Genomic DNA, 19592 nt, shown 5'->3' on the forward strand with positions numbered 1-19592 from the left:
GCTGAGATGACCATCCTTAATGGAGCTGCGTGTGTCCAAGAATGCAACCAATTCCGGAGAGTAGTCCATGGTGAGTCTGATGGTGGGATGGAACTCATTGATGTCATCATATAGTTGTTTCAGTGATTGTTCACCACGAGTACAAAGGAAGAAAATGTCATCGATGTATCTAGTGTATAGCATCGGTTGAAGGTCCTGTGCGGTGAAGAGGTCTTGTTCGAACTTGTGCATGAAGATGTTGGCATATTGAGGTGCGAATTTGGTCCCCATGGCTGTTCCGTGTGTCTGGATGAAGAACTGGTTGTTGAAGGTGAAGACATTGTGGTCCAGGATGAAGCAGATGAGTTGTAAAATTGCATCTGGAGACTGGCAGTTGTCGGCGTTGAGTACTGAGGCAGTTGCAGCAATGCCATCATCGTGGGGGATGCTGGTGTAGAGTGCCAAGACATCCATTGTGACGAGGAGTGCTCCTGGTTCAACTGCTCCATGTGTGCTGAGTTTCTGTAGGAAGTCCGTAGTGTCGCAACAAAAGCTGGGTGTTCTTTGTACAATGGGTTTCAGGATGCCCTCGACGTAGCCGGAGAAGTTCTCACACAGGGTCCCAATGCCCGATACGATGGGACAGCCGCGTGTGTTTGCCTTGTGTATCTTTGGGAAGCAGTAGAGATCTCCAACGCAGGGAGTACGTGGGATGAGAGCACGGAGGGTGCTCTGACGGTCCAAATCAAAAGGTCTTGATCAGTCTGTTGAGTTGACGGGTGTGTTCTTTGGTCTGATCTGCGGGTAACTGTCTGTAGTGTTCCTCGCTGTTCAGTTGTCGGTACACTTCTTTGCAGTAATCCGTTCTGTTCAGTATGACAATGGCCCCTCCTTTATCTGCTGGTTTGATGACAATGTTGCGGTTGGTCTCGAGAGCGCGGATGGCGTTGCATTGTGCTTGGGTGATGTTCGGGGCTGTCTTGTGAGTGCGGCTGATGAATTTGGTGTTGACGCACCTCCTGACGGCTTGGGCATACATGACAAGTCGAGGGCAGCGGCCTTCCGGAAGAGTCCAATTCGACTCTTTCCTCTTCGGTTGCTGCACTGCGGATCTCTCTGTTGGCCGTTCCGGCTCATTGGCTGTCTCATTGTGTTCGCTGTTGGGGTTTGTGGAAGAACTCCCACAGCCTCATTCGCCTGATGAATTCCTGTGTCTGCTGCGAGACTGATGGGGTCTATTTTGGTGGTGGGGCAGAAATTGAGCCCTCGGCTGAGAACTTCAATTTCATCTGGTTGAAGTGTGTAGTCGGACAAGTTGACAATGGACTTCCCTGCAGTGGTACTGTTTTCTACTGTGGTACCGGGGGAGGCTTGGTTGCTGCTGGTGGTGATGCCGAGTTTCTCAAGTTTCCTGTTCTTGGTGTGCATCTAGATGGCGTAGTTCCTTTGTCTCGTCTGCTTAGCAGAGTTTCCCAGCTGGTCTGCATCCTGAGCGCAAGTTGAGAATATGGACTCTATCTTGGTTTCCAGGATGCGGCATTTGCTGTGGAGCTGGTGTATGAGGTGGTTGAGGAGTGAGAGAGAGGTGCGACGGCAAAATCTCTCAGCGTAGTCTGTGTTATAGGTTGACCTGAGTGGGTTCCTGTTCTGTAATCCTTTCGGTATCTTGTCTGCTTTCTTGCATCTTTGTAGAAACTTGATGTCTGTGTCGAACACAGTTCACATCAAGTGTTCACATCAAGTGAACACTTCAGCAGTCAAGGGCATTCGGCCTCTGATCTTCGGGTAAGCGTTCTCCAAGGCGGCCTTCACGACACACGACAGCGCAGAGTCACTGAGCAGAGACTGATAGCCAAGTTCCGCATACATGAGGACGGCCTAAACCGGAATCTCGCGTTCATGTCACACTATCTGTAACCCCCACGACTTGCCTGGGCTTGCAAAATCTCACTAACTGTCCTGTCTGGAGACAATACACATCTCTTTAACCTGTGCTTAATGCTCTCTCCACTCACATTGTCTGTACCTTTAAGACTTGATTACCTGTCAAGATTCGCATTCCAACCATTATTTTGTAAATTGAGTTTGTGTCTTTATATGCCCTGTTTGTGAACAGAACTCCCACTCACCTGATAGAACATAGAACATAGAACAGTACAGCACAGAACAGGCCCTTCGGCCCACGATGTTGTGCCGAGCTTTATCTGAAACCAAGATCAAGCTATCCCACTCCCTATCATCCTGGTGTGCTCCATGTGCCTATCCAATAACCGCTTAAATGTTTCTAAAGTGTCTGACTCCACTATCACTGCAGGCAGTCCATTCCACACCCCAACCACTCTCTGCGTAAAGAACCTACCTCTGATATCCGTCCTGTATCTCCCACCACGAACCCTATAGTTATGCCCCCTTGTAATAGCTCCATCCACCCGAGGAAATAGTCTTTGAACGTTCACTCTATCTATCCCCTTCATCATTTTATACACCTCTATTAAGTCTCCCCTCAGCCTCCTCCGCTCCAGAGAGAATAGCCCTAGCTCCCTCAACCTTTCCTCATATGACCTACCCTCCAAACCAGGCAGCATCCTGGTAAATCTCCTCTGCACTCCTTCCAGCGCTTCCACATGAAGGGGCAGCGCTCCGAAAGCTTGTGGCTTTTGCTACCAAATAAACCTGTTGGACTTTAACCTGGTGTTGTGAGACTTCTTACTGGGATTCTATGATACAGTGAAAAGTATTGTTTCTTGCACTCTATACAGGCAAAACATACCATTCATAGAGTACATAGGGGAGAAAGAAAGGAGAGGGTGCAGAATATAGTGAGAGAGTTTAAAAGAGTTAGAGTACAGTTTTAAAAGCATGGAACGAGAGTTAAAGCGTTCGCAAGAAGTTGCCTTGCTCCAGTGCCATCTTAGTCTCTTCTTCAGTATCTTCAGGGGATTTTCACAGTAACTTCATTGCAGTGTTAATGTAAGCCTATTTGTGACACTAATAAATAAACTTAAAGTATCCTCCAAACATGAGCAGAAAACAATGTGCATTTTAAGTTCAATGTTGTTCACTGGGATTTATGGTGATTAGTAGATGTTATGCTCTGCTATATTCTGGGCAAATTTGATTTAAAAGATACTAAAATCTTAAAATAATTTTTACACAGCTGCCTTAGACGTGATGGATGTTGTATTTTAGTAACAGGTGCTCGGGAAACAGATAAATCAATACACATAATGACTGTCTCTACTCCAGACAACTGAAAAAAAATAAACAAAATCACATTTAATACATCACGGGCCACGCTGTTATCATCCACTCATCATGGGAAGCAGGAACTTGAAGCTAAAAGGGCCAGAATGTAATTTTAACCATGGTTAGGTTAAAGCACCTACACAGCGGTATGCAGTGAATAATTGTATTATTCCTTTTTATAGAGCCACGTATTCATTACATTTATTTTTCAGATAAAAATAGGTCACACAGTGACGATGCCAAAAGATCACAAGGTTTGTTTTTTCCCCAGGAATATAGACAGATAAGGAGTCTCATCTGTAAACATGGGCAACTCTGCCTCAACAAGATACAGTACCCATCATTCTGAAGGCCATTTTATCTCTTATGGCATCGACATGCCTGAAAAATAATTGATGCCCTTTAATTCAATGTCAGTCTTCTACAAAGATATATAATAAATTCAAAAGATATACAGAGAACTTTTCTCTTTCTGCCTTTGGTTTCTATTTACTAAGTAGGATGGAGTGGTCCTTATCTTTGATATAATAGGAGTGAAAGAGGATTTTGTTTCATTCACTCATGGGGGCGTGGGTGTCGCTGGCTGGGCCAGCATTTGTTGTCCATCCCTAATTGCCCTTCAACTTTCAGGGGGCAATTAAGAATGGCTGTGGGTCTGGAGTCACGTGTAGGCCAGGCTAAGGAAGGATGACAGATTTCCTTCCTAAAGGGCATTAGTGAATCAAGGCCTCCTTCTGCACTGTGGGGAGTCTATGATTCGATGGAATGGGTTTTTACAACAATCAATGATGGTTTCATGGTCATCATCAGACTTTTAAATCCCAGATTTTTTAACTGAATTCAAATTCCACCATCTGCCCTGGTGGGATTCGAACCCGGGTCCCCAGAGCATTACCCTGGGTCTCTGGATTACTAGTCCAGTGACAATACAGCACCACCTCTCCCAGCACACCAGCAAAGGAAAGTATGTGTTTCACTGCTGCGAAGGTTTCTTGCTGTGGAGATGCCGGCGTTGGACTGGGGTAAACACAGTAAGAGTAAGGAGCAGCGCTCCGAAAGCGAATGGTATTTGCTACCAAATAAACCTGTTGGACTTTAACCTGGTGTTGTTAAAACTCTTACAAGGTTTCTTGCAACATGCTCACCTGGCCTAGTCTTATTTACTGTGTCGCCACCAACATCACCGAATAGCAGTTCACAAAAAAAACATTGTCACTATAGCAAAAATAGAGCTGTCATTTGAAAATCAGCTGGCCATCTTAGTGGGATGTGGAGATACCAGCATTGGACTGGGGTAAACACAGTAAGAGTTTTAACCTGGTGTTGTTAAAACTCTTACCATCTTAGTGGGAGACATCCCTATACAGAATAAGTCTTCACACTGAAATAAGATTTACCTAGGTCACAATGCCTGTAAAAAGGATAGCTATGTGACATTAGCGACAGGGTGTTTATTAATTTAAGGAAAATTAGATATAGTATATTGTCCCGGAGAGGTACTTAAGATTTTTTCTGAACAGGAACACAGTCAATCCAATCAATAGTATTCTCTGAAATTATGATTTTTTTTCCCCCCCAATGCCTACTATGGCTTTTTAAAAATCTTCTGCTCAGGTCAAAGCTCCTGGTGAGCCCAGCGGGATAAAGGCTTCACCTTGAATTCACATTGAAGGATGCTTTCAGTTTTTGTTCACCAACAACAATGACAGAGGTGGCATGTGAGGCGTGAGATAAGCCCAAACCACACTTTAAGCTACAGCTTCCATCCAAAAAAGAAGAGTGCTGTTGATTGTTAAAGCAGCCAACTGAGCTTTTGGAGGAAAATAAGCAGATTTTTGCAAAGGCTACTTTGAACCAGGCAGATAGGAATTATTTCATTTTCTCAACGGGAATGAGAAGTGGAGTGGTGCTGCCGAGCTCCAGCGGATTATCCATTCAAAGTGGATTTTCCACCACTTGTTGGACTGGAACACAAACATCGTTCTTTACCGCTTACCTGACAAGCTCAGTTGGACCGTAGCCGAGAAGTAAGATTCTCATCTGAGGCAGCAGGTTGTGGGTTCGAGTCTCACTACGGAGCCTTGAGCACATAATACAAGCTATAAACACTCCACACACAGCTGGAGGTAGCACACGTCAGAGGTCTTGTTACACAGTGGGTCGCATCCCTGCCTCTGAGCCAGGAGCTTTGGGTTCGAGTCCCACCCTAGGACTTGATGGTTAAGGAAGACGTGTTGATAATGTGGCCAAACCGGCTGTTGGACGAGACACTAAAGCAAACCTCTGTCCTCCTGAGTGAACATAGCAGTTGCCATAGCACCATTCGAAGAGGAGATGGGGTGTTCCAGACAATGTCACCCAACCAACATCACCAAAACAGAGTAGCTAGTTACCTCATAGCTGTTTACGACCATTACATGCACAAAATGATTATGTTTTGTTACACTAGAGAAGGCCGCAAAGAGATCTTATTGAGGGATCGTTAAGACATCAATAAGTTGAACGACGAGATACTGTTTAGTACGGTTACTTGAACAAGGGCCACTGGATGAAGCTTGAGGGAGATAATGAATGAGTGGCTCACATGTACATCACGGCTATCAGAGTCATAGAGGTTTATAGCATGGAAACAGGCCCTTCAGCACAACTTGTCCATGCCACCCTTGTTTTTTTAAATGACCAAGCTAGTCCCAATTGCCCGCATTTGGCCCATATCCCTCTATACCCATCTTACCTATGTAACTGTCTAAACACTTTTTAAAAGACAAAATTGTACCCGCCTCTACTACTGCCTCTGGCAGCTTGCTCCAAACACTCACCATTCTCTTGAGTGAAATAATTGCCCTCTGGACCCTTTTGTATCTCTCCCTTCTCACCTTAAACCTATGCCCTCTAGTTTTAGACTCCCCTACCTTTGGGAAAAGCTGTTGACTATCTAGCTAATCTATGCTCCTCATTATTTTATAGACCTCTATAAGATCAGCCCTAATCCTCCTACGCTCCAGAGAAAAAAAGTTCCAGTCTATCCAGCCTCTCCTTATAACTCAAACCAGCATCCTGGTAAATCTTTTCTGCACTTCAGCTATAGTGCTGAAGACTTATTTTCACTAAACGAGCAGCACCTTTAGCTAAACGTTTCCAGTGGAGCTGCAACACTGGCATCTACCTGACAAAATGGAAAATTACCCACATGTCCTGTCCACAAAAAGCAAGGCAAATCTAATTGGGCCAATTTCCAACCCATCAGTCTCCTCCCAATCAGATACAAAGTTGACAGAATACGTCGTTGACAGTATTATTAAGCAACACTTATTCACCAAGTTTGGATTCCACTAGTACAACTCAGCTCCAGACCCCCACGGCAGTCTTCGTCCAAACATGTACCCTATGAACACTATGTTGTGTCTGTGTAGCTCACAAGAAACAATACTTTTTACTGTACTCCAATACACGTGACAATAATAAATCAATTCAATCTAAATTTCATAAGGGAGATAAAAATAACTGCCCTTGACAAGTGTGAATCATAAAATTTAAGTCAACAAGAATTGGAATAAGACTGGAGTCATATCCAAAGGAAGATGCTTGTGGTTGTTGGAGGCCAATCATATCAGCCCCAAAACATCTTGGTTGACGCTTAAAATGCCTGAAATGGCCTTGCAAGCCACTCAGTTCATGGGCAATTAAGGATGCGCGATGTTGTCCCAGCCAGCGGCACCCATAGAATCATAGAAACTCTACAGTGCAGAAGGAGGCCATTCGGCCCATCAAGTCTGCACCAACTACAATCCCACCTAGGCCCTACTCCCATAACCCCACACATTTACCCACTAGTCCCTCTATCCTATGCATCCTGGGACACTAACGATCCCACCCAGGTCCTATTCCCGTAATCCAACATATTTACCTGATAATCCCAACACTAGGGTCAATTTAGCATGGCCATATTCCATGAAAGAATGAAAAAAATATCTGTTTTAATGATCTTGGTTTGAGAGATAGATATTGACCAGGATAACTTCAAAATAGTAGCCATGGGATTTTGAAACATCCATCTGAGGGGTTCATCGTTGCACACCTCCAACAATGCAGCACTCCCCTCAGTACTGCACTACCATATCAGCCTAGATTTGTGTGCTGACCTTTCTCGAATGGGACTTCATGAGGTAACCTTTGGATTTAGAGGTGAGACAACTATCTGCTGAGCCACAGCTGATCCCAAGCATCATTTTGCGCCTTTTCTTTGAACACTCTCCCACACGCTGCATCCTGTTCCTGTCAACGTTCCAAACCTACAAACATTCCACCCGCTTGTTTTAACAAACGAGGGAACCTTGCTTTGACTTTCCATCAAATATTACCAAAATCCATTCCGGCTAATCCTGCTGAATTCATGGAAAAATAGATAGCCAACAGATGCAGCTTTAATCCTTGACACAAAAAAAGTCCAAAGCTGCAGATGCTAGAAATCAAAAACAGAAACGGAAAATGTGGCAAACACTCAGGTCAGTCAGCCTAGGTCTAAATCTGAAACGTTAACTCATCTGTGCTCTCCACATATCTGGCAGAAGACCAAGATCCCTTCGAGACCAACAAAAACCTTGATACCAAAATTATCAGTTTCCAGCAATTCATCATCAGACAGTGGCAAAAACACAAGTACCCACATTGAAGATTCCCGGCGGTACTAGCCTGCATAGCCAATAGAATTAAATTAAAGTCTATGGTAATTTTCAAATTTAAAACCATGCCAAAAAATAAATCCCTTTTTGTGCATGCCCATGACAACAGTTAGAAGGATGAAGAGGGAGTGAAGTTATGGATCGATAAGGATTAGGTGTCCCAGACGCCTCATAAATAATGCAGTTTATTAGTGCAAGACGTGATCAGATCAAGAGGCGTCTGCAAAGAAACACCATTTATACCAGGGGTCTACCATCGGTAAATCAACCTTTGGAGGTTTGTCGCAACAAGCCATTCAAGAATCTTCTTCCCGCTGAATGGAATATGTGGATGGTTGACAGAGAAAGAGCCTTCACAAAAAGTAGAAATAGGTGCACCGAAACACGATGTTTTGTGTGGCTTCTTCATCCAAATGTGAGATGCTATTCGTACACAAACTTCCATCAGATTGTTCATGATGCAAGCTTCAATGGATGGAGAGAAAGATGATTTGTTGTAGAGGAAATGATTCTGTAGGCGGAGGTGTCTCGCTAAATTCCAGGAGGGGGTCAGAAGATTGGAAAGCAGCCAATGTGACTCCCTTATTCAAAAAGGGAGAAAAGCAGAAGGCAGGGAGCTATAGGCCAGTTAATCAAACCTAGTCAACATGGTTTTATGAGGGGAAAAATTGTGTTTGACAAATTTGTTTGAATTCTTTGAGGGAAAGCAGATAGAGGGGAACCTGTAGATGTAGTGTATTTAGATTTCCAAAAGGCATTTGACAAAGTGCCACAGACGAGGCTGGTGCATAAAGTAAAAACCCATGGAAGTGGAGGAAGCGTGTTAGCATGGATTGAAAACTGGCTGTCACTCGGAAAACAGAGTTGGGATAAACGGATCCTTTTCAGAGTGGAAAGATGTAACTAGTGGAATACCGCAGGGATCAGTTCTTAGCCTGCAATTGTTCACTAATGACCTGGAGGAAGGAACAGAATTTAAGGTGTCCAAATTTGCCAATGATACGAAGATAGGTGGAAGGGCAAGTTGCAATAAGGATATTGTGGTTCTGCAAAGGATAGTTTGGGTGACAGGGAGAAAATCTGGCAAAATGGAGTTTAATGTGGGAAGTGAGGGGTCATGCACTTTCGTAGGAGGAATCAAAAGGCAGATTATCTAAATGGAGAGAGGCTGCAGGTGAGTGAAGAGGGATGTAGGTGTTCTAGTGTATGAATCACAAAAATCTAGCAAGCAGGTCCAACAAGTATTTAAGGCGGCAAACAGCATTTTGGCCTTTATTGCAAAGGGGTTGGAGTTTAAAAATAGGGAGGTTTTGGTGCAGGGTGTTGGTGAAGCCTCACCTGGAATACTGTATAGTTTTGGTCCTCTTACCTTGGAAAGGGTACAGTAACATTGGAGGCAGTCCAAAGGAGATTCACCGGGCTAATTCCTGGAATGAGAGAGTTGTCCTATCAAAAGAGACTAAATAGTCTGGGTCTGTATTCTTGGAGTTTAGGAGAGTGAGGGGTGAACTTATTCAAACACAAGATCCTAAGGGGGTTTGCAGGATAGATGGCGAGATGTTTTCACTAGTGGCAGAGTCTCAAACAAGGGGACATAGCTACAAGATAAAAGCCTAGTCATTTAAAACTGAAGTGCGTAGAAATTTCTTCTCGCAGAGGGTGGTGGATCTCTGGAATTCTTTGCCCCAAAGCTTAGTGGAGGCTGAATCATCAAAAGTATTCAAAAAGTGGAGGTGGATAAATAGATCAGCCATGATCGTTTTGAACTGTGGGGCAGGCCTGAAGGGTCTGGTGGCCTACTCCTGCTTCTATTTCTTGTGTTCTTGTGATCCAAAGTCAAATCTGTACGATGATGTTAAATCAAGGTGACTCAGAATGAATTTGATTAACTCTTTGCATTAGATGCCAAAGACAATAAATTTGACTGGATTAAAAACACTTTCATACATCTTAAACCGTATCACATTAATTTATGAATTACCAGTGGGCTTTTTTTCACTGCATTTTAAAATGGTGACCTCCCAGACCCAATCCAGCAGTTCATATTTTACTCTCGGCATACACGTCAAACCTCATTTTTGGAACGATATTTGGTGGCTTCACATGTTGACTTATGTGCCAACATCTGCAGTATATCCCACAAAGTCACTTCCCAGTGTGAAACTGACATAATTAATAGACTACTTCAACCTCACTCTCACAAGAACAGATCCAATGATTAAATCACAGTTTAAATTCACTCTCCACAGTGGAACCAGTAAAGAATTTCCATCAATGTCCTGTGTCAATACACATTTATTTAGCAAACTCTCTGGACAAAAAAATCATGTCTTTTGCTATCAAGCTTTGAGCTGACTAGTATGTCATCCTTTCCGGATGTGTCACAGCTTGGTGTGGCTCCAGCTCCAACCAAGACTGCAAGAAACTACAAAGGGTTGTGAATGTAGCCCAGTCCATCACGCAAACCAGCCTCCTGTCCATGGGCTCCATCTACACTTCCCGCTGCCTCAGAAAAGCAGCCAGCATAATCAAGGACCCCATGCACCCCGGACATTCTCTCTTCTACTGGGAAAATGATACAAAAGTCTGAGATCATGTACCAATCGACTCAAGCACCAAACCTATTTAAATTGGCTGTCAGGTGCTTGGAGTTGTCCTGAGGTCGGAAAAGGAACTATATAAACGCGCATTTTCTTTCTTTCCTCCCAAAGAGCAAATAGCAAAATTAATTCATGGTCCTGCTCAAGGTCAAAATGTAGGAAATTTAAGATACAGTATGAGGAAAAAGCATCAGAGAGGGTACAGAAAAGATTTACCAGAATGTTGCCTGGTATGGAGGGCATTAGTTATGAGGAGAGGTTGGAGAAACTTGGTTTGTTCTCACTGGAACGACAGAGGTTGAGGGGTGATCTGATAGAAGTCTATCAGAAGGACATATTTTACACAGAGGGTGGTGGGGGCCTGGAATGCGCTGCCAGGCAAGGTGGTGGAGGCGGACACACTGGGAACATTTAAGACTTATCTAGATAGCCACATGTACGGAGTGGGAATGGAGGGATACAAAAGAATGGTCTAGTTTGGACCAGGGAGCGGCACGGGCTTGGAGGGCCGAAGGGCCTGTTCCTGTGTTGTATTATTCTTTGTTCTTTGTTCTACAAGATTATGAGGGGCATGGACAGAGTGGATAGTCAGAAGCTTTTTCCCAGGGTGGAAGAGTCAATTACGAGGGGACATATGTTTAAGATGCGAGGGGCAAGGTTTAAAGAAAATGTACGAGGCAAGTTTTTTTTTTAAACACAGAGGTGGTGGGTGCCTGGAACTCGCTGCTGGGGAGGTAGTGGAAGCAGATACGATAGTAACTTTTAAGGGGTGTCTTGACAAATACATGATTGGATGGGAATAGAGGGATATCGTCCCCGGAAGTGTAGGGGGTTTTAATTCAGATGGACAGCATGGTTGGTGCAAGCTTGGAGGGCCGAAGGGCCTGTTCCTGTGCTGTAATTTTCTTTGTTCAATAACAATTTGTTTGACATAAAACGTTCATATCCACCATTCTGATGATGAACTGCTGATTCTCACTAAAACTTGCAAAGAGATGATGATTAGGGCACAAAGCAGACACATTTCCATTAAAAAAATTAACATTCCCGTAAGTAAAAGCACGCAGTAAAATCTGAAGTTATGAGTGGAGAAATTAAAATGAGCCTTAAAAAAAATGACAGAAGTCTAAAACTAATAATACTAAAAAAAATAAATATAGGAAATAAAAGGGAAGCAAAACATTAGAAAGACAGTGGGGATATAAAAGGTGGACAGGTAATAAAAATGGGGAATAATATAGAATTTTATAGACAAACATAAGAATAATTAGAGAAAGCATAGAACTGATCAGATGACAAAAGAACAGTGACAATACTAAATGTACACTTTTGTATGTGAATGGCACAGTGGCACTGCTGCTTCACGGCACCAGGGACCCGGGTTCAATTCTAGCCTCGGGTCACTGTCTGTGTGCAGTCTGCACGTTGTCTGCGTGGGTTTCCTGCGGGTGCTCCGGTTTCCTCGCACAGTCCAAAAGACGTACTGGTTAGATGCTGCGGCCATGCTAAATTCTCCCTCAGGTATACCCAAGTAGGCGCCAGAGTGTGGCGACCAGGGGATTTTCACAGTAACTTCATTGCAGTGTTAATGTAAGCCTATTTGTGACACTATCTAAATTTAGGTTAAATTTATTTATTAATGTGAATGAAAAGGTACAGAGAAGACGATGGAAAATTTGCTAGTTATAGATACAGAAATCACTAAAACAAAATTGCTGGAATTCAATTTGATCTGACTGATCGAACCTTAGCTCCACTTGCCCAGATTTTCTTCATGTCCCTCAAAACGCTATCAACCAATCATCCATCTCTACCTTCCCAAGAGATTCATAGTATCATAGAATCCTACAGTGCAGAAGCAGGCCATTCGGCCCATCAAGTCTGCACCTACAACAATCCCACTCAGGTCCTAACGCCATAACTCGATGCATTTACCCTAGCTCGTCCCCAACATTAAGGGGCAATTTAGCATAACGAATCCACCTAACCCACACATCTTACGAACATAAGAACTAGGAGCAGGAGTAGGCCATCTGGCCCCCAGAGCCTGCTCTGCCACTCAATAAGATCACGGCTGATCTTTTCATGGACTCAGCTCCACTTACCTGCCCGCTCACCATAACCCCTTAATTCCTTTACTGTTTAAAAATCTATCTATCCTGGCCTTAAAAACATTCAATGAGGTAGCCTCAACTGCTTCACTGGGCAGGGAATTCCATTGATTCACAACCCTTCAGGTGAAGAAATTCCTCATCAACTCAGTCCTAATCCTGCTTCCCCTTATTTTGAGGCCATGCCCCCTAGTTCTAGTTTCACCTGCCAGTGGAAACAACTTCCCTGCTTCTATCTTATCCATCCCCTTCGTAATTTTATATCTTTCTATAAGATTCGCTCTCATTCTTCTAAATTCCAATTAGTCCTAGTCTGCTCAGTCTCTCCTCATAAGCCAGCCTTCTCAACTCCGGAATTAACCTAGTGAATCTCCTCTGCACCCCCTCCAGTGCCAGTATATATTTCTCAAGTAAGGAGCCCAAAGCTGTACACAGTACTCCAGATGTGGCCTCACCAGCACCTTATACAGCTGCAACATAACCTCGCTGTTTTTAAACTCCATCCCTCTAGCAATGAAGGACAAAATTCCATTTGCCTTCTTAATTACCTGCTGCACCTGCAAACCAACTCCTTGTGATTCATGCACAAGGACACCCAGGTCCCTCTGCACAGCAGCATGCTGCAATTTTTTACCATTTAAATAATAGTCCATTTTGCTGTTATTCCTACCAAAATGGATGACCTCGCATTTACCAACATTGTACTCCATCTGCCAGACCCTCGCCCACTCACTTAGGCTATCTATATCCCTTTGCAGACTTTCAGCGTCCTCTGCACACTTTGCTCTGCCATCATCTTAGTGTCATCTGCGAATTTTGACACACAACTCCAAATCATCTATGTAAACTATAAACAATTGCAGTCCCAACACTGATCCCTGAGGCGCACCACTATTCACTGATCGCCAACCAGAAAAACACCCATTTACCCCCACTCTTTGCTTTGTTAGTTAACCAATCCTCTATCCATGCTAGTACATTACCCGCAGCACCGTGCACCTTTATCTTTTGCAGCAACCTTTGGTGCGGCACCTTGCCTTCTGGAAATCCAGATACACCACATCCACAGGTTCCCCATTGTCCGCCACGCACGCAATGTTCTCAAAGAATTCCACCAAATTAGTCAAACATGACCAGTCCTTCATGAACCCACGCTGCGTCTTCCCGATGGGACAATTTATAAGAACATAAGAAATAGGAGCAGGAGTAGGCCATCTAGCCCCTCGAGCCTGCCCCGCCATTCAATAAGATCATGGCTGATCTGACGTGGATCAGTACCACTTACCCGCCTGATCCCCATAACCCTTAATTCCCTTACCGCTCAGGAATCCATCCATCCGCGCTTTAAACATATTCAGCGAGGTAGCCTCCACCACCTCAGTGGGCAGAGAATTCCAGAGATTCACCACCCTCTGGGAGAAGAAGTTCCTCCTCAACTCTGTCTTAAACCAACCCCCCTTTATTTTGAGGCTGTGTCCTCTAGTTTTAACTTCCTTACTAAGTGGAAAGAATCTCTCCGCCTCCACCCTATCCAGCCCCCGCATTATCTTATAAGTCTCCATAAGATCCCCCCTCATCCTTCTAAACTCCAACGAGTACAAACCCAATCTCCTCAGCCTCTCCTCATAATCCAAACCCCTCATCTCCGGTATCAACCTGGTGAACCTTCTCTGCACTCCCTCCAATGCCAATATATCCTTCCTCATATAAGGGGACCAATACTGCACACAGTATTCCAGCTGCGGCCTCACCAATGCCCTGTACAGGTGCATCAAGACATCCCTGCTTTTATATTCTATCCCCCTCGCAATATAGGCCAACATCCCATTTGCCTTCTTGATCACCTGTTGTACCTGCAGACTGGGCTTTTGCGTCTCATGCACAAGGACCCCCAGGTCCCTTTGCACGGTAGCATGTTTTAATTTGTTTCCATTGAGATAGTAATCCCATTTGTTATTATTTCCTCCAAAGTGTATAACCTCGCATTTCTCAACGTTATACTCCATTTGCCATATCCTCGCCCACTCACTCAGCCTGTCCAAATCTCTCTGCAGATCTTCTCCGTCCTCCACACGATTCACGATCCAGATGTCTTGCTATTTCTTCCTTGGTGATAGATTCAAGCATTTTCCCTACTACAGAAGTTAAGCTAACCGGCCTATAGTTACCCGCCTTTTGTCTACCTCCTTTCTTAAACAGTGGCGTCACATTTGCTGTTTTCCAATCTGTGGGAACCACCCCAGAGTCCAGCGAATTTTGGTAAATTACCACTAATGCATTTGCTATTTCCCCGACATCTCTTCGAGTACCCGGGATGCATTCCATCAGGGCTAGGAGACTTGTCTACCTTTAGCCCCATTAACTTGCCCAACACTACCTCTTTCGTGATAACGAAAGTTTCTAGGTTCTCACCTGCCATAGCCTTCCTGTCATCAATTTTTGGCATGTTATTTGTGTTTTCCACTGTGAAGACCGACACAAAATACCTGTTCAATGTCTCGGCCATTTTCTCATTTCCAGTTATTACATCCCCCTTCTCATCCTCTAAAGGACCAATGTTTACTTTAGCCACTCTTTTTCGTTTTATATATTTGTAGAAACTTTTGCTATCTGTTTTTATATTCTGAGCTAGTTTACTCTCATAATCCATCTTACTTTTCTTTATAGCTTTTTTCGTGGCTGTTGACCTTCAAAGATTTCCCAATCCTCTAGGTTCCCACTAATGTTTGCCACTTTGTATGCATTTTCTTTCAATTTGTTACCCTCCTTTATTTCCTTAGATATCCATGGTTGATTATCTCTTTTTCTACAGTTCTTCCTTATCACTGGTATATACTTTTGCTGAGCACTGTGAAAAATCGTTTTGAAAATGCTCCACTGTTCCTCAAAATGATTTTTCACAGTGCTCAGCAAAAGTATATACCAGTGATAAGGAAGAACTGTCGAAAGAGATAATCTTTGGACTGTGGGAGGAAACCGGAGCACCAGGAGGAAACCCATGCAGACACGGGGAGTATATGCAAACTCCACACTGACAGTGACCCAAGCTGGGAATCGAACCCAGGTCCCTGGGACTGTAGGTCAGCATTGCTAACCACTGTGCCGCCATGCCACCCAAAAATAGAACAATGCGTTTGAATCACACTTGCTGCAAACAGATCTCTCCACTCCCCCACTGTTGCTAAATTATCAGATTGTATGTCCATCTTCCAGTACTGGATGAACAGAAATTTCCTCCAACTAAATACTGGGCAAAAAGACATTGTCAAACGCTGTTCCTGAGCTAACAACTCCATCCCTCTCCCTACAACTGTCTGAAGCTGAACCAGTCTGCTTGCAACATGAGTGATGTGGAGATGCCGGCGTTGGACTGGGGTAAACACAGTAAGAAGTTTAACAACACCAAGTTAAAGTCCAACAGGTTTATTTGGTAGCAAAAGCCACACAAGCTTTCGGAGCTCTAAGCCCCTTCTTCAGGTGAGTGGGAATTCTGTTCACAAACAGAGCTTATAAAGACACAGACTCAATTTACATGAATAATGGTTGGAATGCGAATACTTACAACTAATCAAGTCTTTAAGAAACAAAACAATGTGAATGGAGAGAGCATCAAGACAGGCTAAAAAGATGTGTATTGTCTCCAGACAAGACAGCCAGTGAAACTCTGCAGGTCCACGCAACTGTGGGAGTTACAAATAGTGTGACATGAACCCAATACCCCGGTTGAGGCCGTCCTCGTATGTGCGGAACTTGGTTTTTGAACCAGGAACGCTCCTCGTCACAATGGATGTCTCGGCACTCTACACCAGCATCCCCCATGACGATGGCATTGCTGCAACGGCCTCAGTGCTCAGCGCCAACAACTGCCAGTTTCCAGATGCAATTTTACATCTCATCCGCTTCATCCTGGACCACAATATCTTCACCTTCAACAACCAGTTCTTCATCCAGACACACGGAACAGCCATGGGGACCAAATTCGCACCTCAATATGCCAACATCTTCATGCACAGGTTCGAACAAGACTTCTTCACTGCACGGGACCTTCAACCGATGCTATACACTAGATACATCGATGACATTTTCTTCCTTTGGACTCAGGGTGAACAATCACTGAAACAACTCTATGATGACATCAACAAGTTCCATCCCACCATCAGGCTCACCTTAGACTACTCTCCGGAATCGGTTGCATTCTTGGACACACGCATCTCCATTAAGGACGGTCACCTCAGCACCTCACTGTACCGCAAGCCCACGGATAACCTCACGATGCTCCACTTCTTCAGCTTCCACCCTAAACACGTTAAAGAAGCCATCCCCTACGGACAAGCCCTCCGTATACACAGGATCTGCTCGGATGAGGAGGATCGCAACAGACACCTCCAGACGCTGAAAGATGCCCTCATAAGAACAGGATATGGCGCTCGACTCATTGATCAACAGTTCCAACGCGCCACAGCGAAAAACCGCACCGACCTCCTCAGAAGACAAACACGGGACACAGTGGACAGAGTACCCTTCGTTGTCCAGTACTTCCCCGGAGCGGAGAAGCTACGGCATCTCCTCCGGAGCCTTCAACATGTCATTGATGAAGACTAACATCTCGCCAAGGCCATCCCCACACCCCCACTTCTTGCCTTCAAACAACTGCACAACCTCAAACAGACCATTGTCCGCATCAAACTATCCAGCCTTCAGGAGAACAGTGACCATGACACCACACAACCCTGCCACAGCAACCTCTGCAAGACGTGCCGGATCATCGACACAGATGCCATCATCTCACGTGAGAACACCATCCACCAGGTACACAGTACATACTCTTGCAATTCGGCCAACGTTGTCTACCTGATACGCTGCAAGAAAGGATGTCCCGAGGCATGGTACATTGGGGAAACTATGCAGACGCTGCGACAACGGATGAATGAACACCGCTCGACAATCACCAGGCAAGACTGTTCTCTTCCTGTTGGGGAGCACTTCAACGGTCACGGGCATTCGGCCTCTGATATTCGGGTAAGCGTTCTCCAAGGCGGCCTTCGCGACACACGACAGCGCAGAGTCGCTGAGCAGAAACTGATAGCCAAGTTCCGCACACACGAGGACGGCCTCAACCGGGATATTGGGTTCATGTCACACTATTTGTAACTCCCACAGTTGCGTGGACCTGCAGAGTTTCACTGGCTGTCTTGTCTGGAGACAATACACATCTTTTTAGCCTGTCTTGATGCTCTCTCCATTCACATTGTTTTGTTTCTTAAAGACTTGATTAGTTGTAAGTATTCGCATTCCAACCATTATTCATGTAAATTGAGTCTGTGTCTTTATAAGCTCTGTTTGTGAACAGAATTCCCACTCACCTGAAGAAGGGGCTTAGAGCTCCGAAAGCTTGTGTGGCTTTTGCTACCAAATAAACCTGTTGGACTTTAACCTGGTGTTGTTAAACTTCTTACTGCAACATGAGTGTCATATTTGACCCAGAGTCGAGCTTCCAACCACATACACACGCTGTCGTTAAGACTACCTATTTCCACCTCCGTAACATCATCCAACTCTGCCTCACGTGCTGATGAAACGCACATTCATACTCAGTTACCTCTAGAATTGACTATTCCAATGTAGTCTTGGCCAGCTTCCCACATTCTACCCTCCATTAGGTTTGAGGTCATCTAAAATTTACATGTCCATGCCCTTCCTTGCATCAAGTTCCATTCAGCCGTCATCCCTCTGCTCATTGCTTAAGTGAAAACTAACATATAAGTCAAAGACTCAATTTTAAAATGGTTTTACTTTTAAATCCCTCACCGACTCTGTGATCTTCTCAACACTACAACCCTCAAGTATCGGTAATCCTTTAATTCCAGACTCTTGAGCATCCCTGATTTTAATCACTCCACTACCAGCAGCCGTGCTTTCAGCTGTGAAGGCCAAGCTCTAGAGTTCCCTCCATAAACCTCGTCACCTCTCTTCCCCCTTAAAGACTGACATCTTTGATCAAGCTTTTGGTCATCATCTAACTCAATATCTTATGTGGCTCAATGTCAAATTTTGTTTTATAATGTTCCTGTGAAACACCTAGGGGCATTTCATTTTGTTATGCACTAGCTGTTGTTGCAGTAAAATGTGGATCAGAATTGGTAGAGTAACTAGGTGCAAAATTAAGACAATATTTTACAAATATCATTAAGATTTTCACAATCTGAAGGAGTGACAGAACAAGAATAGAATCATAGGATCCCTACAGTGCAGAAAGAGGCCATTTGGCCCATCGAGCCTGCACTAACAATCCCATCCAGGCCCTATCCCCATAACCCAACATATTTATCCTGCGAGTCCCCCCCGACACTAAGGGGCAACTGTGCATGGCCAATCAACCTAAGCCACATATCTTTGGACTGTGGGATGAAATTGGAGGGCCTGGTGCAAACTCAACATAGACAGTTGAGCAACGAAACCAGAATTGAACCTGGGTCCTGGTCTGACCACTGTGCTGCCACTGATACGACTGGAACTTTCAAAAAGGCAATTAGGCATGCAAGTAAAGGCTAATTTGCAGGGTTACGGAGTAGAAACCTGTGTGATGGGAGTGATTGGTTAACCCTTTCAAAGAGCTAGCATAGGCATGCTAGGCTGAATGGCCTGTATTCTGTGCTGTATGTAAACATATATCAATAATGTAGACTTCAAGCACCATCAAAATTTCCAGTTACCACAGGAATACAATAGTCAGATGGACTTGAAATGTTAATTCTGTTTCTCTCCACAGATGCTGCCAGATCTGTTCAGTTTTTCCATCACTTTCTGTTTTTATTTACCCCAGAAATAGGATGCCAGGTTACCTGTCAAAAGGACCAGCAGGGACAGATAAAACTTAAAAGATGGAGCAGTACATTCTCAGAGGTGAGATGCTGAAACCACATTTTTTAAAAAACCCAGAGACTTAGGAATTCAGACAGAAAACCTTTCAAGAA

General features: G+C 44.3%; 1 protein-coding gene across 1 annotated transcript in view; it reads right to left on the reverse strand.

The window, feature by feature from the left end:
* Positions 1-19592, reverse strand: part of mrps5 (mitochondrial ribosomal protein S5) — a 156217-nt gene that overhangs the window by 135996 nt on the left and 629 nt on the right. The gene's annotated exons all lie outside the window — the stretch shown is intronic.

The sequence above is a fragment of the Mustelus asterias genome, chromosome 5 (genome assembly GCF_964213995.1).
Source record: "Mustelus asterias chromosome 5, sMusAst1.hap1.1, whole genome shotgun sequence".
NCBI classification, from domain to species: Eukaryota; Metazoa; Chordata; class Chondrichthyes; order Carcharhiniformes; family Triakidae; genus Mustelus; species Mustelus asterias.